Raw genomic sequence first — 18,096 nt, 5'->3', positions numbered from 1 at the left:
TTCTCTCACTGGCCGGCTCTCCCAGTTTGCACGGTCATGAGTCCCACGTCCAGCTGGGCCAACCCGCTTGTCTGAGTCTGACCCTCTGTCGCTATGTCCACCACCGAGTCTCGTGCCTATGTTACTAAGATTTGAACGGCCACTTGCGGACTCTCGACGTTCTTGCCTTCGACTACCTGTCCTTTCATTCCTTGGAGGATCCCTTCGGGTCCTTACACCTTGGGTTGGAGGTGGACGTTCTGTATCTGCTTATTCATCTGCAGCCGATCCTGTCTTAGCTGCTCAATCTCCTTCAGGTACGCTACCCGATATTCCAGGTGCATGCAAAGCTTCCCAATGCTTTCCACCGAACCAACCACAATGACAGGAACCATGTCCTCTTCAACAGCGACTTGGATTTCACCAGCAGGTGGGATCCTCACTCTCTTCACACTGGATCGATTCACCATCTCCTGCATCACCTTTCCAAGTCTGCCAACGACTTTCCCCACGAGATTTCTGGGTACTGGAATTATGTCTTCCACAAAGCCCAGCCGACTTTGAGCTACCCTTGCAAGCTCCAGACGTTGAGCGGCTTTCCTATTACGCTCCACGAGCATCTGTTTTGTGCGGAGACATTGTAGGTGCATCTCCTTCAGGACAGCCACCCTTCTCTCTGTGTCTTCTGTTTCTGCCAGTATCACAACTGGTCTGTTTCTGGTGCCCAGCTCACACTATAGGCCTTTACTGCCTTTTTAAAGGTCTCATGCACACCTTCGCTGGCACACGCTTCTCGCACGTCTTCGGGTACTTTCATCACGCACTTGAAGGTCATGGACTTGCTCTCATCCTGGACAGATGGCTCTGGGTTCCCCACGGACACTTCCCTCAAGGTATCTGCCAAGACCGGGTGACTGTCTTGTGCAGCTCTTGGCTCACCATCTTCCTGAGATTTACAGTCTTCAGGACCCTTTTCCAAGATGGGCTTTGGCAGTTCTGCCTTGCTATCAGTCGGGCACGGCTGCTGTACGTCTTTGCCCATCCACTTCTTCTCCTGCAGAAGACCTTTTACTACTCCACTGAGTTCTTGCAGAACTTTTTTCTCGCTCCTCTGCCAGGTAGCGACGCTAATCCTCTCTCCTGATAATTTCCTGTTGATGCATCTCTTGGGCCTCTCTGAGCACCTCCATATCTTCCAACAGGGTCTTGTTCATGGTTTTACACGCTGACAGGTGACCTCTGAGCTCAGAGACTTCCTTCTCCAGCTCATCCACTCTGTGCTCCGCTGCTTGCCTTAGGATTCTTTCCCTTTCGACATGTTCTGTTACAGTCTCCTTTATCAGCTGTATCTCACGATCTTGTTCTCTTTTGGCCAGCACGTGTCTCACCACTACCTCTTTAATTATATCATGAAAGGGTACCACTGGGTCAGTCACACCAGTTGAGTGAACCCTCCAGTTACCGTCCAGCACCAATGTGTCTAGTCCAGTTGTCTCATCTCCCAGCCCACCATCTGTCTTATCACGAGACGTCAGGTCCGTCAGTTGGGCAGATGTACTTCTTCCTCTGGTCAGTTCTACCTCTGACCTGTCCATGTCAGGAGCCATCACTGTCTCAGTGTCTGCTGGCCCCATAGTCGAAACTTCTCCATCATCCGACCATACGTCATCAAACAAAACAAAGTCCCGGCCCCTCTCCCAGGCATAGACTAAGTCCCATGGTATCCCTCTACCTTGGCACTCACCACCTTTGGTCCCCTCAAACACTACTCTGTCTACTGCGTAGTTCACCGTGACCCCGTGTTTACAGCGAACCCTGACGTTTTTCTCGGTCAGAGAGAAAACGAGAGGAGTTCCTGTCAGAGTCACCTGACTCTCTGATTCCAGCCGACCAAAGGCTCCTTCCCGATGAAACATCACGGTACACACCTGTGGTCCGTCATTACTACCTGGAAAAGATATCCCACATTCTGAAAAAGACCTACACATACACTGCGGTACTCCAGACATACCCACTGAGTCAACCAGTGCTGTCATTTCTTCAAACTTGGCCCCTTTCTGGACCACCACCCCACTTTGGGTTGCCACTCCAATTTGGGTCACCGCCCCCTTTTGGGACTCCACCTCTTTTTGTGTTACCACTCCAATTTGGGTCACCGCCCCCTTTTGGGACTCCACCTCTTTTTTGGTTACCACTCCCTTTTGGGTCACCACCCCCTTTTGGGACTCCACCCCTTTTGGGGTTACCACTCCCTTTTGGGATTTCCCCATGTCCGTTCTGCAGAACTTCTTATGGTACAGTTCACACCACACAGTTTGCCTCTCACGATACCAGACAAGTCCTTGCTGGCACCACCACAGCTTCTGCTGTCACAAACCACCGACACCTCCGGCTGCCGTTCACACACACACAGCGGCTGGTGTCACTGCAGTTCCTGCTGCGCCGTCTTCGTGGACCCGCCGATCCACCGGAAGCCGCTTGTCCCCTTCGTAACCCCGCCGGGTTACCGGAAGCAGTTTGTCACCCTCAAAGATAAAAAAGCCACAAAAGTGCGCCCATAGGGCCTTACCAGTGCAGGTATAATGGGTTATGAAGCAATAATGCAGGGTACTCACCCTTAATAGTTGTGTAAAGCCACAACTACTGTATCCTCTTAGTCACATGCAATAAAGCTGCAGCAGGATGGCATAGACAGACAGCGTCTGCTACCAATGCTCCCAGGGAAGATCCCAAAAAGAAAACACCAGGTCCCTGTGCTGCAAGACCTTCGTGACCCCACTGAGCCACAGCAAGCACCTTCAGGTTTTGCAGAGGAAAAGAAAAAAAAACACATGCACAGTCTCTCACGTGTCCTGTTCGTGTGCCACTCAGGATGTACCATCTCCACCTGAGAACGTTCAACACACAGGGCACACCGGGTGCTATTCAGGGAGCCGACCCTCCTCCCAGGGTCTCCCAACACACCGGCCTCACCAGGTCCAGGGGCTCAGCGGGTGCTCTTCAGGACATCCGTCTCCGCCTGAGACTGCCCAACACACGCCTCACCAGGTCCAAGGTCATATCACGTGTTCCAGGGATCCGATTCCTCTCCCAGAACCTCCCAACACTGACCCTCCAGGGCCTTACTCACTGACCCCTCCAGGAACACAGTCTCTCACTGACCCTGGTCACTGCAACACAGACTCCTGTCTGTTACCTGTGTCGGCCACACAGGTTCTCGGATGCCTCTTCTCCTCAGAGGTATCCCACAAATATTAATACAGTCACTTTCTCTGACCTCGGTCAGTATTACTCACGGTTGTCAGACTGTCTGCTCTCCTGGCTCAGAATCGCCAGCACTGCCACACGTGCTTCTGGGAATCGTTGCCCACAGTCTGTCACCAATTGTAAGGATTCAACTCGCTTAGGTGCAGCGGGAGACAAACATGAGGCACGCTCCTTTAAAATTTCACAGGGTTTATTACTCCATAAACCATAGACAGCACATAAACAGTCCTTAGCTGGGCTGTGTTCCCTCAGGTCCTGTGCACACAGGCCAGGGCAATGTCCAGAGCAGCGCTCTATCTGCAGCCGCAGACACAGGAAGGCTTCTCCTTCCTTGGAACATAGACCACTCTCGGTAGTGTCCCACCTGGACACATGGAAGTCTGTCCACACTCTGACAGACTCCCTCACAGTCTCACATGTGCCAAACACCTCAATTACATAGCCCTGTAACCACACCCACAGGTGATCACATGGCTATGACATCACTAAAGGTTCTATTGCACATAGACACACACCTGACACAGTGTAACAGAAATATCAGCAGTACCTCTGCTGATCAATACACCCTGGAGCCTGCATCCCAAGGCCACCCACCTTGAGACCCATAATGGTCATTTAGGACCCTGCTCCTGTTACCACACTGAATGTGCCTGTACAACCGTCCTGGGACACCCACACAGCGCTCCCTAGCTGACATAGTGGTCACTACACCACAATATATATATATATATATATATACCCACAAGTCATTGAGATAAACATATATAAATATATATATTATATATATTTATATTTCACAGAGTTCTTCATAGCAGAATAGCCGCTAATTAAATTGCCGGCTTCTATCAAATCCTTCCCCAACCCGACATGAAATGACACATGGTTTACATTCAGTAAAGCATTTCATTTCATGTTTTTTTTATATGTCCTTGACTAATAATTAGATGCTGGTTTTTGTGCAAAATTTGGGAATTGTAGTTGTTATTTAAAGGGGTTAATTCGTTTATAAAAAATGCGTGGGCTTCCCATTGCCCTGTAGCGGTGGCGAATTGGTTAATCTAACAAAGGGTTAATGTCACCTTACAATCGAATGGTGACATTAACCCTTTGTTAGATTAACTCACTCGCCACCAATATAGGGCAAAGGGAAGCCCACGCATTTTTTAACAACGAATTAACCCCTTAAAATAACAACTACAACTCCCAAATTTTGCACACAAACCAGCATCTAATTATTAGTCAAGGACATATAAAAAAACATGAAATGAAATGGTTTACTGTATGTAAACCATGTGTCATTTCATGTCGGGTTGGGGAAGGATTTGATAGAAGCCGGCAAGTTAATTAGCGGCTATTCTGCTATGAAGAACTCTGTGAAATATAAATATATATATATATGTTTGTCACAATGACATGTAAGTATATATATATATATATGTATTCTATGTGTCTATATTTATTCTTTCTTTATTAAACGTGTCAGTGTGAGTTTACTCTATAGCGCACTGAATTGACGGCTTTTCTAAAAGACACCGGGTGCGTATTTCTCGCAAGTCACATGTGTGGTCAGTGTGTAATCCGTATTTTTTGCGCACCCATAGACTTGCATTGGCGTATTACGGGCGTAGTATGCTGACAATCGCAGCATGCTGCGATTGGCACGGACCGTAGAATACGCCCGAGAAATATACAGCTGATGGGAGCAAACCCATAGAGAATCATTTGTCCGTGTGTAATGCGTGCTTTTAGCGCCTCTCACTCGTCCGTATTCCTCGCTAGTGTGACCCCGGTCTAAGCCAAGACACCCCGCTTAGAGGTCCATACCGCTGTAGGCATACGCCCCTGGACTCACGGGTGCCCACCCAGGAAAGGAACAATGCTAATAATCCATGCAGAGAAGAAAATGAGGATGGCACTCACTGTCCTTTTATAAAATCCAGTTATTTATTGAAACATTAATTCAAAACAGTCTCAATTTAACAATAATAGGGCAAGCAACGTCCATTAATGAAGTCTATATACACAACCCCTAGCGGTGAAAACAAGAGGTGCAATGATAAATTGCAAAATTTAAGAAGATTAAAAATCATATTTATTTATATAACATGATTAAAATACAATGCAAACAAGTAATAAAATATGACATAAATCAAGCTTTTAAAATCAAACACTGCTTTTTCACATATAGAGACATAAAGTGCATAGTGCAATGAATACAGTATGTATACCTTATGAAATGAGCAGCATTCCCAAATCATGAATAGATCCTTATTAACAAAGATATATATATGAGATTGCATATATTAACAATTCATTAATTATTGTTAATTATGCAATAATTATATATATTGTTATATAAGGTATACATATTCATTTCACTATGCACTTTATGTCTCTATACAGTATGTGAAAAAGCAGTTTTTGCCATCATTATTATTTTTTGAAGATTCATGCTTTGCTTCAGAGTTTTTTGCTTCTTGAATAGCAGTTTGTGTTTCAGATTGCGGGTTCTTACCTTTTATCTTCCCACTGTTGTGCTCCTTCTTGTTCAGTTAGCTTGATTTACATCATATTTTATAACTTGTTTGCATTGTATTTTACTCATATTATATCCATAAAGATTATTTTTAATCTTTTTAAATTTGGCAATTTATCGTTGCACTTCTTGTTTTAACCGCTAGGGGTTGTGTATATTTATTGAAACATTCTAAAACATCTTCGGCAGGGGAGTAACATGTGGAGTGCAAGGATGACGGCCGTTTCGCGCGATTGCGCTTCTGCGTTCTTAAATAAAAAAGAACCTAGACATGTATGGTGTCTATGAACTCACAATGCCCTGGAGAATCATAATGGCAGGTTAGTTTTAGCAATTAGAGAACATAGCAAAAAAGCTAAACAAAAAACAATTGTGGAATTGCATTTTTTTTTGCAATTTCTCCTCACTTGGAATTTTTTTCCCATTTTCCAGTGCAAGATATGTAAAAACCAAAGGTGTCAGTAAAAAAAGTACAACTTGTCTCACAAAAAACAAGTCCTCACATGGCCATATTGACAGAAAAATAAAAAAGTTATGGCTCTGGGAAGAAGGGGAGCAAAAAGCGAAAAAGCAGAAAGGAAAATACCTCCTGACATGAAGGGGTTCAATTTTGAAGGAATTTTTTTAGTCCTCTTTCTGTGACTTTGCTATTAAGTTTTTTATTTATAGATTTAGGCCACATTCACATGTTCAGTATTTGATAAGCTTTTTACCTCAGTATTTGTAAGCCAAAACCAGGAGTGGGTGATAAATACAGAAGTGGTGACGTGTCTCTATTATGCTTTTCCTCTGATTGTTCCTCTCCTGATTTCGGCTTACAAACACTGATGTAAAATACTGACCAAATACTGAACATGTGAACATGGTTTAATGCCGTGAACTAATACATTTTACATAAGAAAATTCTCTTAACAGTATCACCAATTTATCATCATTTCCTCTCTCTATCACTTAAAATGGAACTCCTTTCTGGGATCACACTATGATGAAGTGGATTCCCAGGAATTTTCTCTTCCATTGATTTTGTATTTTTCATTTTTAAATTTAACAAATTCTTATTGCTTTTAAATACTTTTCCTGGACGTGTTACTGGATACACCCTCCTGTGCATCTATCTGGTTGTTGCCGATGCCTCCATCCGTGCAGCACCCAAGGGATTTGCTCTCAACATGAATGGATTTTAACGGCGAGCTGGAAATGTATTCCTTTTCAGAGTTAGTTTTGAAGGGGTTAATAAACAAAACGTAAAGGATTTCTAAGACACAAATTGCCATAAATCTATTATGAAGTGCTGTAAAGTGTGGTGTTACTGCTTCCCAATATTCTATGTACATAATTTTTGTCCCAGATAGATAAGGCATAAGCTGATTATTCAACTTTCTATATTGTAGTAAGTGTTGCAGAACTGTACAGCTGACCCAAATACTGGATAAATAAGAAATATCACATAATTGGCAGATTCCTTTGGCTGAAATGTATATCATTACTAAATATCCTGAAAATTGGATCTGAAGATGTCAGCTGACAGCCTCTATATTCCTGGCATGTAATGATCTGTCAAACACAGCAGTTAAGCTGGAAATGGTTAAATCTCTAGACCTCATTTTGGGTAACACTTTTAATCTTTACTGTCACTTGTCCTATTGTTCATTGTAGGGTCAACCCAGAGTGAAAAACTGATATTGCCTGTCCAAAAATGGTAATTTTTTTCTAATTATAATAAATGAAGTGTTCTCACTATTACTTAGACCCCCTTCACATGTCAGTGTCTCCGATATGTGTGGAGACAGTTTTCATATGCACCAGAGACACTTACACAAATAGATCCATTCAAGTGACTGGGTCTGCGCACATGTCAGTGTGTTCCATGGACCATGTGTCCGTGAGCAAAACACGTTGACATGTCTGTTTTTACTAGCAGCACAGGCTTCAAAATGTCCTGGACATCCGTATGTCATCAGTATGACACGTGCCAGCGCCTGGGAATCAGCAGTACTGTTCACGCTGATCCCTGGCACTGGCTGCGGGAGGTAGCTCTCAATATTGTCTCCTGCTTGTGCTGACATGAGAGAGAGCAGAGGACAAATGTTGAGAATTGAATTCAGCCCCCGCTGTCTACATAGAGTGTAAAATGAAGAATAAAATAAAAAAAATTATAATCACCCTAACACCTAATCCCCTGAAGCCATTTTTCCCTGTAAAAACAAAACAAAAAACAACAACAAAGGACAATTATGTCAGCTGTCTTCAGCACCCGGCACCTGAGAACAGGGCGAATTGTTCCAGCTTTTCTCAGGTACATGTGATACTGATCTGGCACACAGGTGGTACACAGTTCATAGAATGGTAGAATTGGAAATGACCTCCTGGTCCAACCCACTGCTCAAAGCAGGATTCACTAAATCATCCCAGACAGAAGTCTATCCATCCTCTGTTTGAAGACTTCAATGGAAGGAGAACTCACCACCTCTCGTGGTAACCTGTTGCAATCATTGATCACCCTAACTGTCAAAAAGTTTTTTATCATATCTAATCTGTGTCTCCTCTCATTCAGTTTCATCCCATTGCTTCTAGTCTTTCCTTGCACAAATAAGAATAAAGATAATTCCTCTACAATGTGACAGCCCTTGAGATATTTGTAGACAGCTATTATGTCTCCTCTCAGTCTTCTTTTTTGCAAGCTAAAAACCTCCAAATCCTGTAACCGTTCCTCATAAGACACGGTTTGCAGACCGGTCACCATTCTTGTCGCTCTTCTCTGAACTTGCTCCAGTTTGTTGATATCTTTTTTAAAATGTGGTGCCCAAAACTGGACACAATATTCCAGATGAGGCCTGACCAAAGAGGAGTAGAGGGAAATAATGACTTCATGTGATCTAGACTGTATGCTTCTGTTAATACATCCTAGAATTGCATTTGCCTTTTTTGCTGCTGCATCACACTGTTGGCTCTTATTCAGGCTGTGATCTATTAGTATACCCAAGTCTTTTTCACATGTGCTGTTGCTTAGCCCTATTCCTCCCACTCTGTATATCCTTGTTTCATTTTTGTAGCCCAGATGTAGTACTTTGCATTTTTCCCTGTTTAAAACCATTCTGTCAGTTGCTGCCCACTGCTCCAGTTTATTTATATCTTTTTGAATCCTCTCTCTCTCTTCTCTAGTATTAGCTATCCCTCCTAGCTTTGTGTCATCAGCAAATTTAATCAGTGTATCCTCAATTCCTTCATCTAAATCATCGATACATATGTTGAACAATACAGGGCCCAGGACAGAGCCCTGTGGTATCCCACTTGAGACATTCTTCCAACTGGATGTGCAGCCATTTACGACCACTCTTTGGGTCCGATCACTAAGCCAGTTATGAATCCACCTAACAGTTGCCTTGTCCATTCCATACTTAGTCATTTTTTCAATAAGGATTGTGAGAGATACTTTGTCAAATGCTTTGCTGAAGTCAAGATATACTATATCTACAGCATTTCCTTGATCCACCCAATCAGTGATTCTGTCATAGAAGGAAATTAAGTTAGTCTGACATGACTTATTAGTTACAAACCCATGCCGACTCTGCTTAATCACTTCATTCTTATCCAGGTACTTACATACATGTTGTTTAATAATTTGTTCAAAGATGATACACATATGAAACACATGGACATACGGACTCCGGTACAGGTTTTAGCAGTACCAGAAATATCAGGATATGTGAAAATGGCCTTGTATATATCATCTGTGTTTGAGTGGTGGAGGTCTCACGCATGTAATCCTTACTGTTAAAACAATGGGGCAGCCCCAAAGAAGCTTATGTGATTGGCCATTGGTTGCTCTACTCTATTTCCTGCTATTTTTTTTTTTATATTTTACTCACTTATATAGCGCCATTAATTCTACAGCACTTTAAAGGCACCATCATGACAATCCCCATTGGTGTACACAATCTAAATCTCCTAACAGTATGTCTTTGGAGTGATGGCAAAAGCTACTGTAAACCCACACAAACACGGGGAGAACATACAAATTCCTTGCAGATGTTGTCCTTTGTGGAATTTCAATAAAAAACCAAAGCACTGCAAAACTACAATGCTAACCACTGAGCCACCCACTTCTGCTAGTGGACACAATATGGACAATATGCAATCGTGGCCAAAAGTGTTGACACCCTTGAAATTGTTCCAGAATATGATGAAGCATTTCTCCCAGAAAATTATTGCAATTACATGTTTTGTTATACATATGTTTATTTCCTTAGTGTTTATTGGAACAGCACAAAAAAGCAGAGAAAAAAATGGCACATTGACCATCATTTCACACTATAATTAAAGGGTTATTTTCATCTTAGAATAGCATGATCCCTTTGGGATCTCTGTCAATGCTGATTTTAAAGGAACAAAGATGAATTAAGACTAAGGGCCCCATTACACACTTCAATGTCCCAGCGATTAGAGTTGAGCGACTTTTGTTTTTTTATGGTCGAGTTTCGTTTCGTGAAACCCGACTTTTCCAAAAGTCGGGTCGAGCAAGATCGGCCGATTATAGGGAAAAGTCGGGGTCGTCCCGAAACACGAAACCCAATGTAAGTCAATGGGGAATAAAAGTCGGCAGTGAGAGGAGGACAGGAAACACACCTACAGTGCTCATTTGAATGCCAAAAGCATCAATTCTTCTTACTTAAGCTGGTCAACCTTAATTAACTTCATAATACAAGTTACGCACTGAAAAATGGGAGTTATTAGGCTAAAGTTGTGGGGGGGTAGGGCTGGCTCCAGGTTTTCATGTGCCCTGGGCAAAAGAGCGCCCCTTTAACACATACCACAACTCATCATGCTCCGATACGGCAGAGAAATAGCGGTATAGTACAATGAAAAATACTTCACTTTTTACATCTCATGACGAGGCCCATCTATTTCTCCATACAGAATCATTGGTCCCATATAATGTTTGAAACAGTATATGATGAGCTCCACATAATGCTACAGTATATGTTGGTCCCCATGGATGAAGCTCCACTGTCTTATGGGCCCAAATAATGCTCCAAACATAATGGGCCCCATTTCTAATGCTCTAGTGTATAATGGGCCCTGTAAATGCTGCTCCAGTGTCTGATGTCCACCTTTGGAATGTTCCAGTGTATGGTGGGCCCCATCTATCATTCTCCAGAGTATAGTGCTCCCCAAAAATTGGTGTCCCAACATTGAAAACAATCAAATAAGTTTCCTCGCTAGGGAATCCCTGTACTAGTCTGGACTCCTTGTCGTCCCCATCTTCCATCTCACTGCACAGTATTTCAACCTTGCAAGTACTGTGATCCTGAGCAAGCAGGGGGGGCCCACTCGTTGGCGACGGCACTGGCACAGGTCCCCTGATAGTACGGTGGTGTGTCTGATGGCGGGTGAGCTGAACCTGCACTTTCATCTGCAGCTTCCTCTTTGTCACCGTGTAAGATGGAACTGTATATGGGAAGGGTAACCTGAATTTCATCAGGGTCAGATTCAGGCCGAGTAGCGTGCGAGGGGAATGTAGTGGTCTGGGTCAATGTACCAGCAGATTCATCCAGCAGTGGCTGGGCATCAGTGCACTTGTGTCGCCCCCAGGAGTACGGTCGCCAGAGTGGCATTACCTTCCTCCTAGGGAGTGTGATGTCATGCTTGGGAGCAACTAAGGATCTCTCTAGCAGGTTAACTGATTGGGCGGCGTTATTCCCACGAGTCATGACCCTCCAAACAGCGTTCATGAAGGCAAAGTGTTTGTTTTACGTGGGCAGTATGGTTGCAAAGCTGAACCTTAAAGGAATGTCCAGAAGGGCACCACCAGGAGTGGAGCCTACGGCGTAATTTGACTCAACACGGGCAACCTCAACCATGCCAGCTACAGAACAGATGCACACATTGCAAGCTTAATTCCGTTAACGAACGAGACTCCGTCATGCCCCGCGGTCCGAGTCCGGCTTACTAGAGGGACACGTGAGGCTCTGGCACATGAGATTGGCCAATAACTGGTGTGTCATGCCCTTACATGTCCGTGGCTGCATGTGCACTACACTGAAAAGGCCAGCGTTTGTCGCTTACAGGTGCAGATAACCCGCTGAACAACGTTAGTGATGGGGATCACTGATTACAATTATTACTCGCGAACGATGATTTCCCAGTAAGTGCAGGTCAACCGCAGTTCCGGAATTAGGCCTAACCGTCATTCCTGAAAAAAATGAAAAACTTACGTGTGCAAACCACAGGTGCTGTAGCTTGCTTAACAGCTCGCCAGCCGTTCTCACGCCCAGTATGGGTTACACGTGATTGCACAAAGGTGAGAAAGGGTACCGTATCCCCGGATAACATGTATGGATAGCGTACACATTCAAAAGATATGTCTATACATCAGGAGGCAGGCTCAGATGGTGTCAGGCCCAGTATGGCTTGCAAGTGATTGCACAAAGGTGAGAAAGGGTACCGTATCCCGGATAACATGTATGGATAGCGTACACATTCAAAAGATATGTCTATACATCAGGAGGCAGGCTCAGACGGTGTAAGGCCCAGTATGGCTTGCATGTGATTGCACAAAGGTGAGAAAGGGTACCGTATCCCCGGATAACATGTATGGATAGCGTACACATTCAAAAGATATGTCTATTCATCAGGAGGCAGGCTCAGACTGTGTAAGGCCCAGTATGGCTTGCAAGTGATTGCACAAAGGTGAGAAAGGGTACCGTATCCCCGGATAACATGTATGGATAGCATACACATACAAAAGATATGTCTATACATCAGGAGGCAGGCTCAGACGGTGTCAGGCCCAGTATGGCTTGCAAGTGATTGCACAAAGGTGAGAAAGGGTACCGTATCCCCGGATAACATGTATGGATAGCGTACACATTCAAAAGATATGTCTATACATCAGGAGGCAGGCTCAGACGGTGTAAGGCCCAGTATGGCTTGCATGTGATTGCACAAAGGTGAGAAAGGGTATCGTATCCCCGGATAACATGTATGGATAGCGTACACATTCAAAAGATATGTCTATAAATCAGGAGGCAGGCTCAGACGGTGTCAGGCCCAGTATGGCTTGCAAGTGATTGCACAAAGGTGAGAAAGGGTACCGTATCCCCGGATAACATGTATGGATAGCGTACACATTTAAAAGATATGTCTATACATCAGGAGGCAGGCTCAGATGGTGTAAGGCCCAGTATGGCTTGCAAGTGATTGCACAAAGGTGAGAAAGGGTACCGTATCCCCGGATAACATGTATGGATAGCGTACACATTCAAAAGATATGTCTATACATCAGGAGGCAGGCTCAGACGGTGTCAGGCACAGTATGGCTTGCAAGTGATTGCACAAAGGTGAGAAAGGGTACCGTATCCCCGGATAACATGTATGGATAGCGTACACATTCAAAAGATATGTCTATACATCACGAGGCAGGCTCAGACAGTGTCAGGCACAGTATGGATTTGACGGCCCAGACTACACAGTGGAGGAGCAGGGAGAGGTAAAGATTGCAAATGCTGGGGCCCTGCCCAAGCAAGGGGGGCCCACTTGTGGGCGTCGGTACTGGCACTGGGCCCCTCATAGTATGGCGGTGTGTCTGACGGCGGGTGTGCACCACCACCTTCAGAGACACTTGATTGCACTATGAGGGACCTTGTGCCAGTGCCCGCGCCCAAGAGTCGGCCTACCCACCTGTCCAGGGCAACGGCACTCGCACGGTGTCGTGCGCTAGGTGGTGACCCCGGCCATGGGGGGGGAGGCAGCACAGTTAGGGAGTTTTAGAAAGTGGCATATGTTGATGTTGGACATTCAGCTGATGCAAAAGGCGAAATAGGTCAAGTCCCAGGAAGAGGTGGACCAAAGCAAGCCATTTTTCTGTCACCCTATGTGTCATCAGGGGAAGGTGGGACAAAATCCTTGGAAACCCATGCATAGTTCATTTTAATGAAGGTTAGATCATCCACATTTTGGGTTGACAGACGGGTCCTTTTTTCTGTCAGGATTGATCTAGCTGCACTGAAGACTCTTTCCGATAGCACACTTGCAGCTGGGCAAGCGAGCTCCTGTAGGGCATATTGTGCCAATTCAGGCCAGGTGTCCAGTTTAGCAGCCCAATAGTCAAAGGGGAATGACCTGTGTGGGAGAACATCGATATGGGAGGAAAAGTAGTTTGTAACCATAGTTGACAACTGCTGTCTCCTGTCACTTTCCATCGATGCTGTATTACCAGTTGTGTGAGCGGTACTTGAAAAATCAGTCCACAACATTGTCATGAAACTCCTGTCTCCAACGCCACTTCTGCTGTGTGCACCATAAACACCTCTGCCAAGCTGCCCCCGGCCCGTACGGCTCGTGTGAGAACCATCACCGCTGCTGTGTGCTTGGAATGCCTCAAGCAACCGATTTACCAGAGTTGCTTGTTTATTAGCCAATATTAGGTCAAGGTTCTCCTGTGGCATGATGTTTTGCAATTTGCCTTTATAGCGTGGATCCAGGATGCTGGCCAACCAGTAGTCGTCATCGTTCATCATTTTGGCAATGCGGGGGTCCCTTTTTAGGAACCGCAAGACATAATCTGACATGTGGGCCAATGTTCCCGGTGTCAATGATGCACTGCGAGTGCTGGTTGGAGGAGCACTTTCTGGCAAATCCACATCCCTCCAGTCACGCACAAACCCTGTACCAGACCTTGCCAAGCCAACATTTTCACTTGCCCCACGAGATGCATCCTCCTCCCCTAAGTAATCATCCCCATCATCATCCTCCTCCTCCTCTTCTTCCTCCAACTCGTCCAGGAGAGGTCCCTGAGCAGACAATGGCTGAATGTCATCAAGGATTCCCTCCACCTCTTCCTCCTCGTCAACATTGGCTGCAGACGCCTGCTCCTTAAGGTGCGTCAAAGTTTGCATGAGCAGACGCATAAGTGGGATGCTCATGCTTAGGATGGCGTCGTCTGTGCTTACCAGCCGTGTGCATTCCTCAAAACACTGAAGGACTTTACAGAGGTCTTTCAGCTTCGACCACTGCACACCTTTCAACTCCATGTCTGCTCTCAAAGTGCCTGGCCGTGTATCCTCCCACAAATGCATTATGGCCTGCCTCTGCTCGCACAGCCGCTCCACCATGTGCAGGGTGGAGTTCCACCTTGTTGCAATGTCGATAATGAGGTGGTGGTTGGGAAGGTGGAGCAATCGCTGCAGCTTCTGCATACGAATGGAATGTACAGGCGACCGGCAGATGTGCGCGCACAGTCTTCGCACCTTATGGAGCAGGGCTGTTAACTCCGGATAATTTTTGAGGAAGCACTGCACCACCAGGTTCAAGGTGTGAGCCAAGCAAGGTATGTGGCTGAGTTTTGAAAGGGCTATGGCTGCCACAAAATTACGGCCGTTATCACTAACTACCTTGCCTGCCTCAAAATGTACACTGCCCAGCCATGACTCAGTTTGTCGCTTCAAGTACTCGGCCAGCACCTCGGCGGTGTGTCTGTCGCCCAAACACATCATCTGCAACACAGCCTGCTGACGCTTTCCACTAGCTGCTCGATAGGGGGACACCTCGTGTGCAACAGTGGCAGCTGCAGATGGAGTGCTCGTACGACTGCGCTCTGTGGACGAGCTTTCGCTTCTGGAGGAGGAGGAGGAGGAGGAGGGTGGAACGCCTACAGCCAACTGTTTCCTATACCGTGGGCTAGGCAGCACTGTCCCACCACCGCTGTCCCCTGTGGACCCTGCATCCACCACATTAAGGCTACTTTCACACATCAGGTTTTCGGCGTCAGGCGCGATCCGGCATCGTGCCGGAATGCCGGATCCGGCAAATGTTTTGTAAAACCTGAAGTGCCGGATCCGGTTTTCCGCCGGATCCGTCTTGTTCTTGACAGACAAAACCGGATCCGTCTCATCCGGTTCATCCGTTTTTCTATCCGTTTTTCTATCCGTTTTTCGACGGATTACGCCGGATCCGGTTTTTAAAATTGACCCTTCTGGCCTTCCGAACGGGATTGGCTACTGGAAAACTAGATATAGCATGTTCCTACAGCCCTTCTTTGACAGGTTGTAGAGAAGAAAGTGCAGGTTGGAGAGAAGATCAAGTTACTGGCGAAGATGGATGTTGTCATTGGAAATATTACCACTAGAAGTTCTGTGACGGTTTCAGGGACAATTTTCCACTATACTTTATGTCACCTCAAGGCAGAGTACACTGGGATGACAGAGTGTGAAAGATTTGTGCCCTAAACTTGTGTACCTTCTGGACCAACAGTATATACCTTTGCCAACTAAAGTTGGCTATCTTGTCATGGTCTTACTATTTTTACCTTTAGGCCACAGGTGTGTACCTGGTTGTGTTTTATGCAAAGTATTTCACCTTTTAACAAAAGTTGTGTACATTGGTAGGAAATCACCAACAATAAACACAACTTTTTAGGTGAAATACTTTGCTTCAAACACAACCAGGAACACAACTGTGGCACAAAGCTAAAATTTACCCACAGTTATATACCTGGTTTTGAATACCTTTTTACCTTTGAAATACCCTGTATTTAACCTTTTTTTAAAACATAGTTCGCCGCAGAAAGAAATGACAGACAACCATTGTGAAACGATAATTTAACTTTTATTTAAATTTTTTTTTTTTTTATGTTTTTAAAGTGCAAAAAACTTTTTTAATAAAGGTTTTAAACCCAATGGGCATTTTTATTACAAAAAAAAAACATTACAAATCTGTGTACTGTGGGGTGGAAATACTGCTGGAGGGGCTGCGGGACACTTCGACACTGGGTGTGTGGAGAGAGGACTGGGATCGTGGTGGGGAAGGAACAGTTAGAGGTGAAGGTGTGGAAAAAGCTACAGAATGGGTGGACATGTGGGAGGCAGAATAGGTGGTGGGCGGTGGAGTGGAGGGTTGGGCAGGGACTGTAGGAGCAGATGATGTTGATGGAAAGTTGTATGGGGAAGGAGTTTGGTACGGGGAAGGAGTTTGGTACCGGGAAGGAGTTTGGTACGGGGCAGGTTGCTGGAAGTGGGGAGATGTCTGGTACTGGGGAGGTTGCTGGTATGTAATAGGAGGGGGAGGATGGAAAGTGGCTGGAGGGGGTGCAGATGTAATAGGAGGGGGAGGATGGAAAGTGGCTGGAGGGGGTGCAGATGTAATAGGAGGGGGAGGATGGAAAGTGGCTGGAGGGGGTGCAGGTGGAGGAACTACAGTGGTGGGAGGTGGAGGTTGGGAGGTAACCTGCTGTAGAGCACCGTGGCATGAATGCATTACATGCATCTGCTGGGTAGGAGATAGTGTTGCCATGCGCTCCACAACAGACCTGAAAAAGGTGTGGTTTGGCGAAGATCTTGCTTCTGAATGCATGGTTTGCAGAAGTGTCTTCACCTCCAGAATGCTGGAGTTGATCTGCTGAAAGCCTGCGGAGATTTGCTCTGACAAGACTTTGAGACAGTTCTGGAAAGATGCATTCAGATGCAAGAACTCTTGCGCATAACTCTTTTCCTGACCCCTCTGCCGCTGCCGCCCAGTACCCGCAGGTGTACTAGAGGTGGCAGGGGCAGAAGGGTGGGGTAAAGGGAAATCGATCTCCTCACCAGCAGCTTCATGTAATGTAGGCGGCCACGATGCTCCTGTGCTGGTGGATGGGACAGATGGGTCGAATGTGTGGGAAGGCTGGGAAGGTGCAGATGTACCGGGGCGGTCGAAGTGTCCCTCGGTGCCGGTCTCCTCAGGGATCGCCTCAGAAGGGTCCAATCGTGCAGGCTCCCGAGTGCTGCTCACCGTGCTGTGGAATAAAGAGAAAAAAAAACAATTAAAATACTGACATGATATGGCCCTGGCTGAAAAAAAAAAGTTACATCTAACATTTTTTTCACATGTGGTGTGTAATATTTACCTTCTGGTGAGCATTGTTTCCCGGAGGAACGACAGGGCTTCTGCGTACTTGTACTTGCTCCTGCGTCCTCCAGATCCACTCGGGGCCCGCATCTCTTTATTGAACTCCTTCTTGAAACGATCCCTCACAGACCGCCACCGATTCACAATTCTGTTCCCTGAAACGAGAAAGGAGTGGTTAGTATACAACATCAGTGTTTCACAAACTCCAGTCCTCATGGTCCCCAGGGGTCATGTTTTCAGGATTTCCATAGTAAATAGAAATCCTGAACACATGATCCGTGGGGACCACGAGGACTGGAGTTCGGGAAACACTGGTTTACATCAAGCAACCGGTACTGTATATACTTACGCTCTTTAATCTGGGCCCGAGCTTCGAGGTCCTCCCAGCGGCCCACAAGGAGAGAACAGATTTCCTCCCAGAGTCGTCGGGT

This window comes from Dendrobates tinctorius, unplaced genomic scaffold, assembly GCF_039654945.1.
Source record: "Dendrobates tinctorius isolate UK_male_01 unplaced genomic scaffold, ASM3965494v1 ptg000370l, whole genome shotgun sequence".
In the NCBI taxonomy this organism is placed as follows: Eukaryota; Metazoa; Chordata; class Amphibia; order Anura; family Dendrobatidae; genus Dendrobates; species Dendrobates tinctorius.
The sequence above is the reverse complement of the archived record's forward strand: the minus strand, read 5'-3'. Positions refer to the sequence as shown.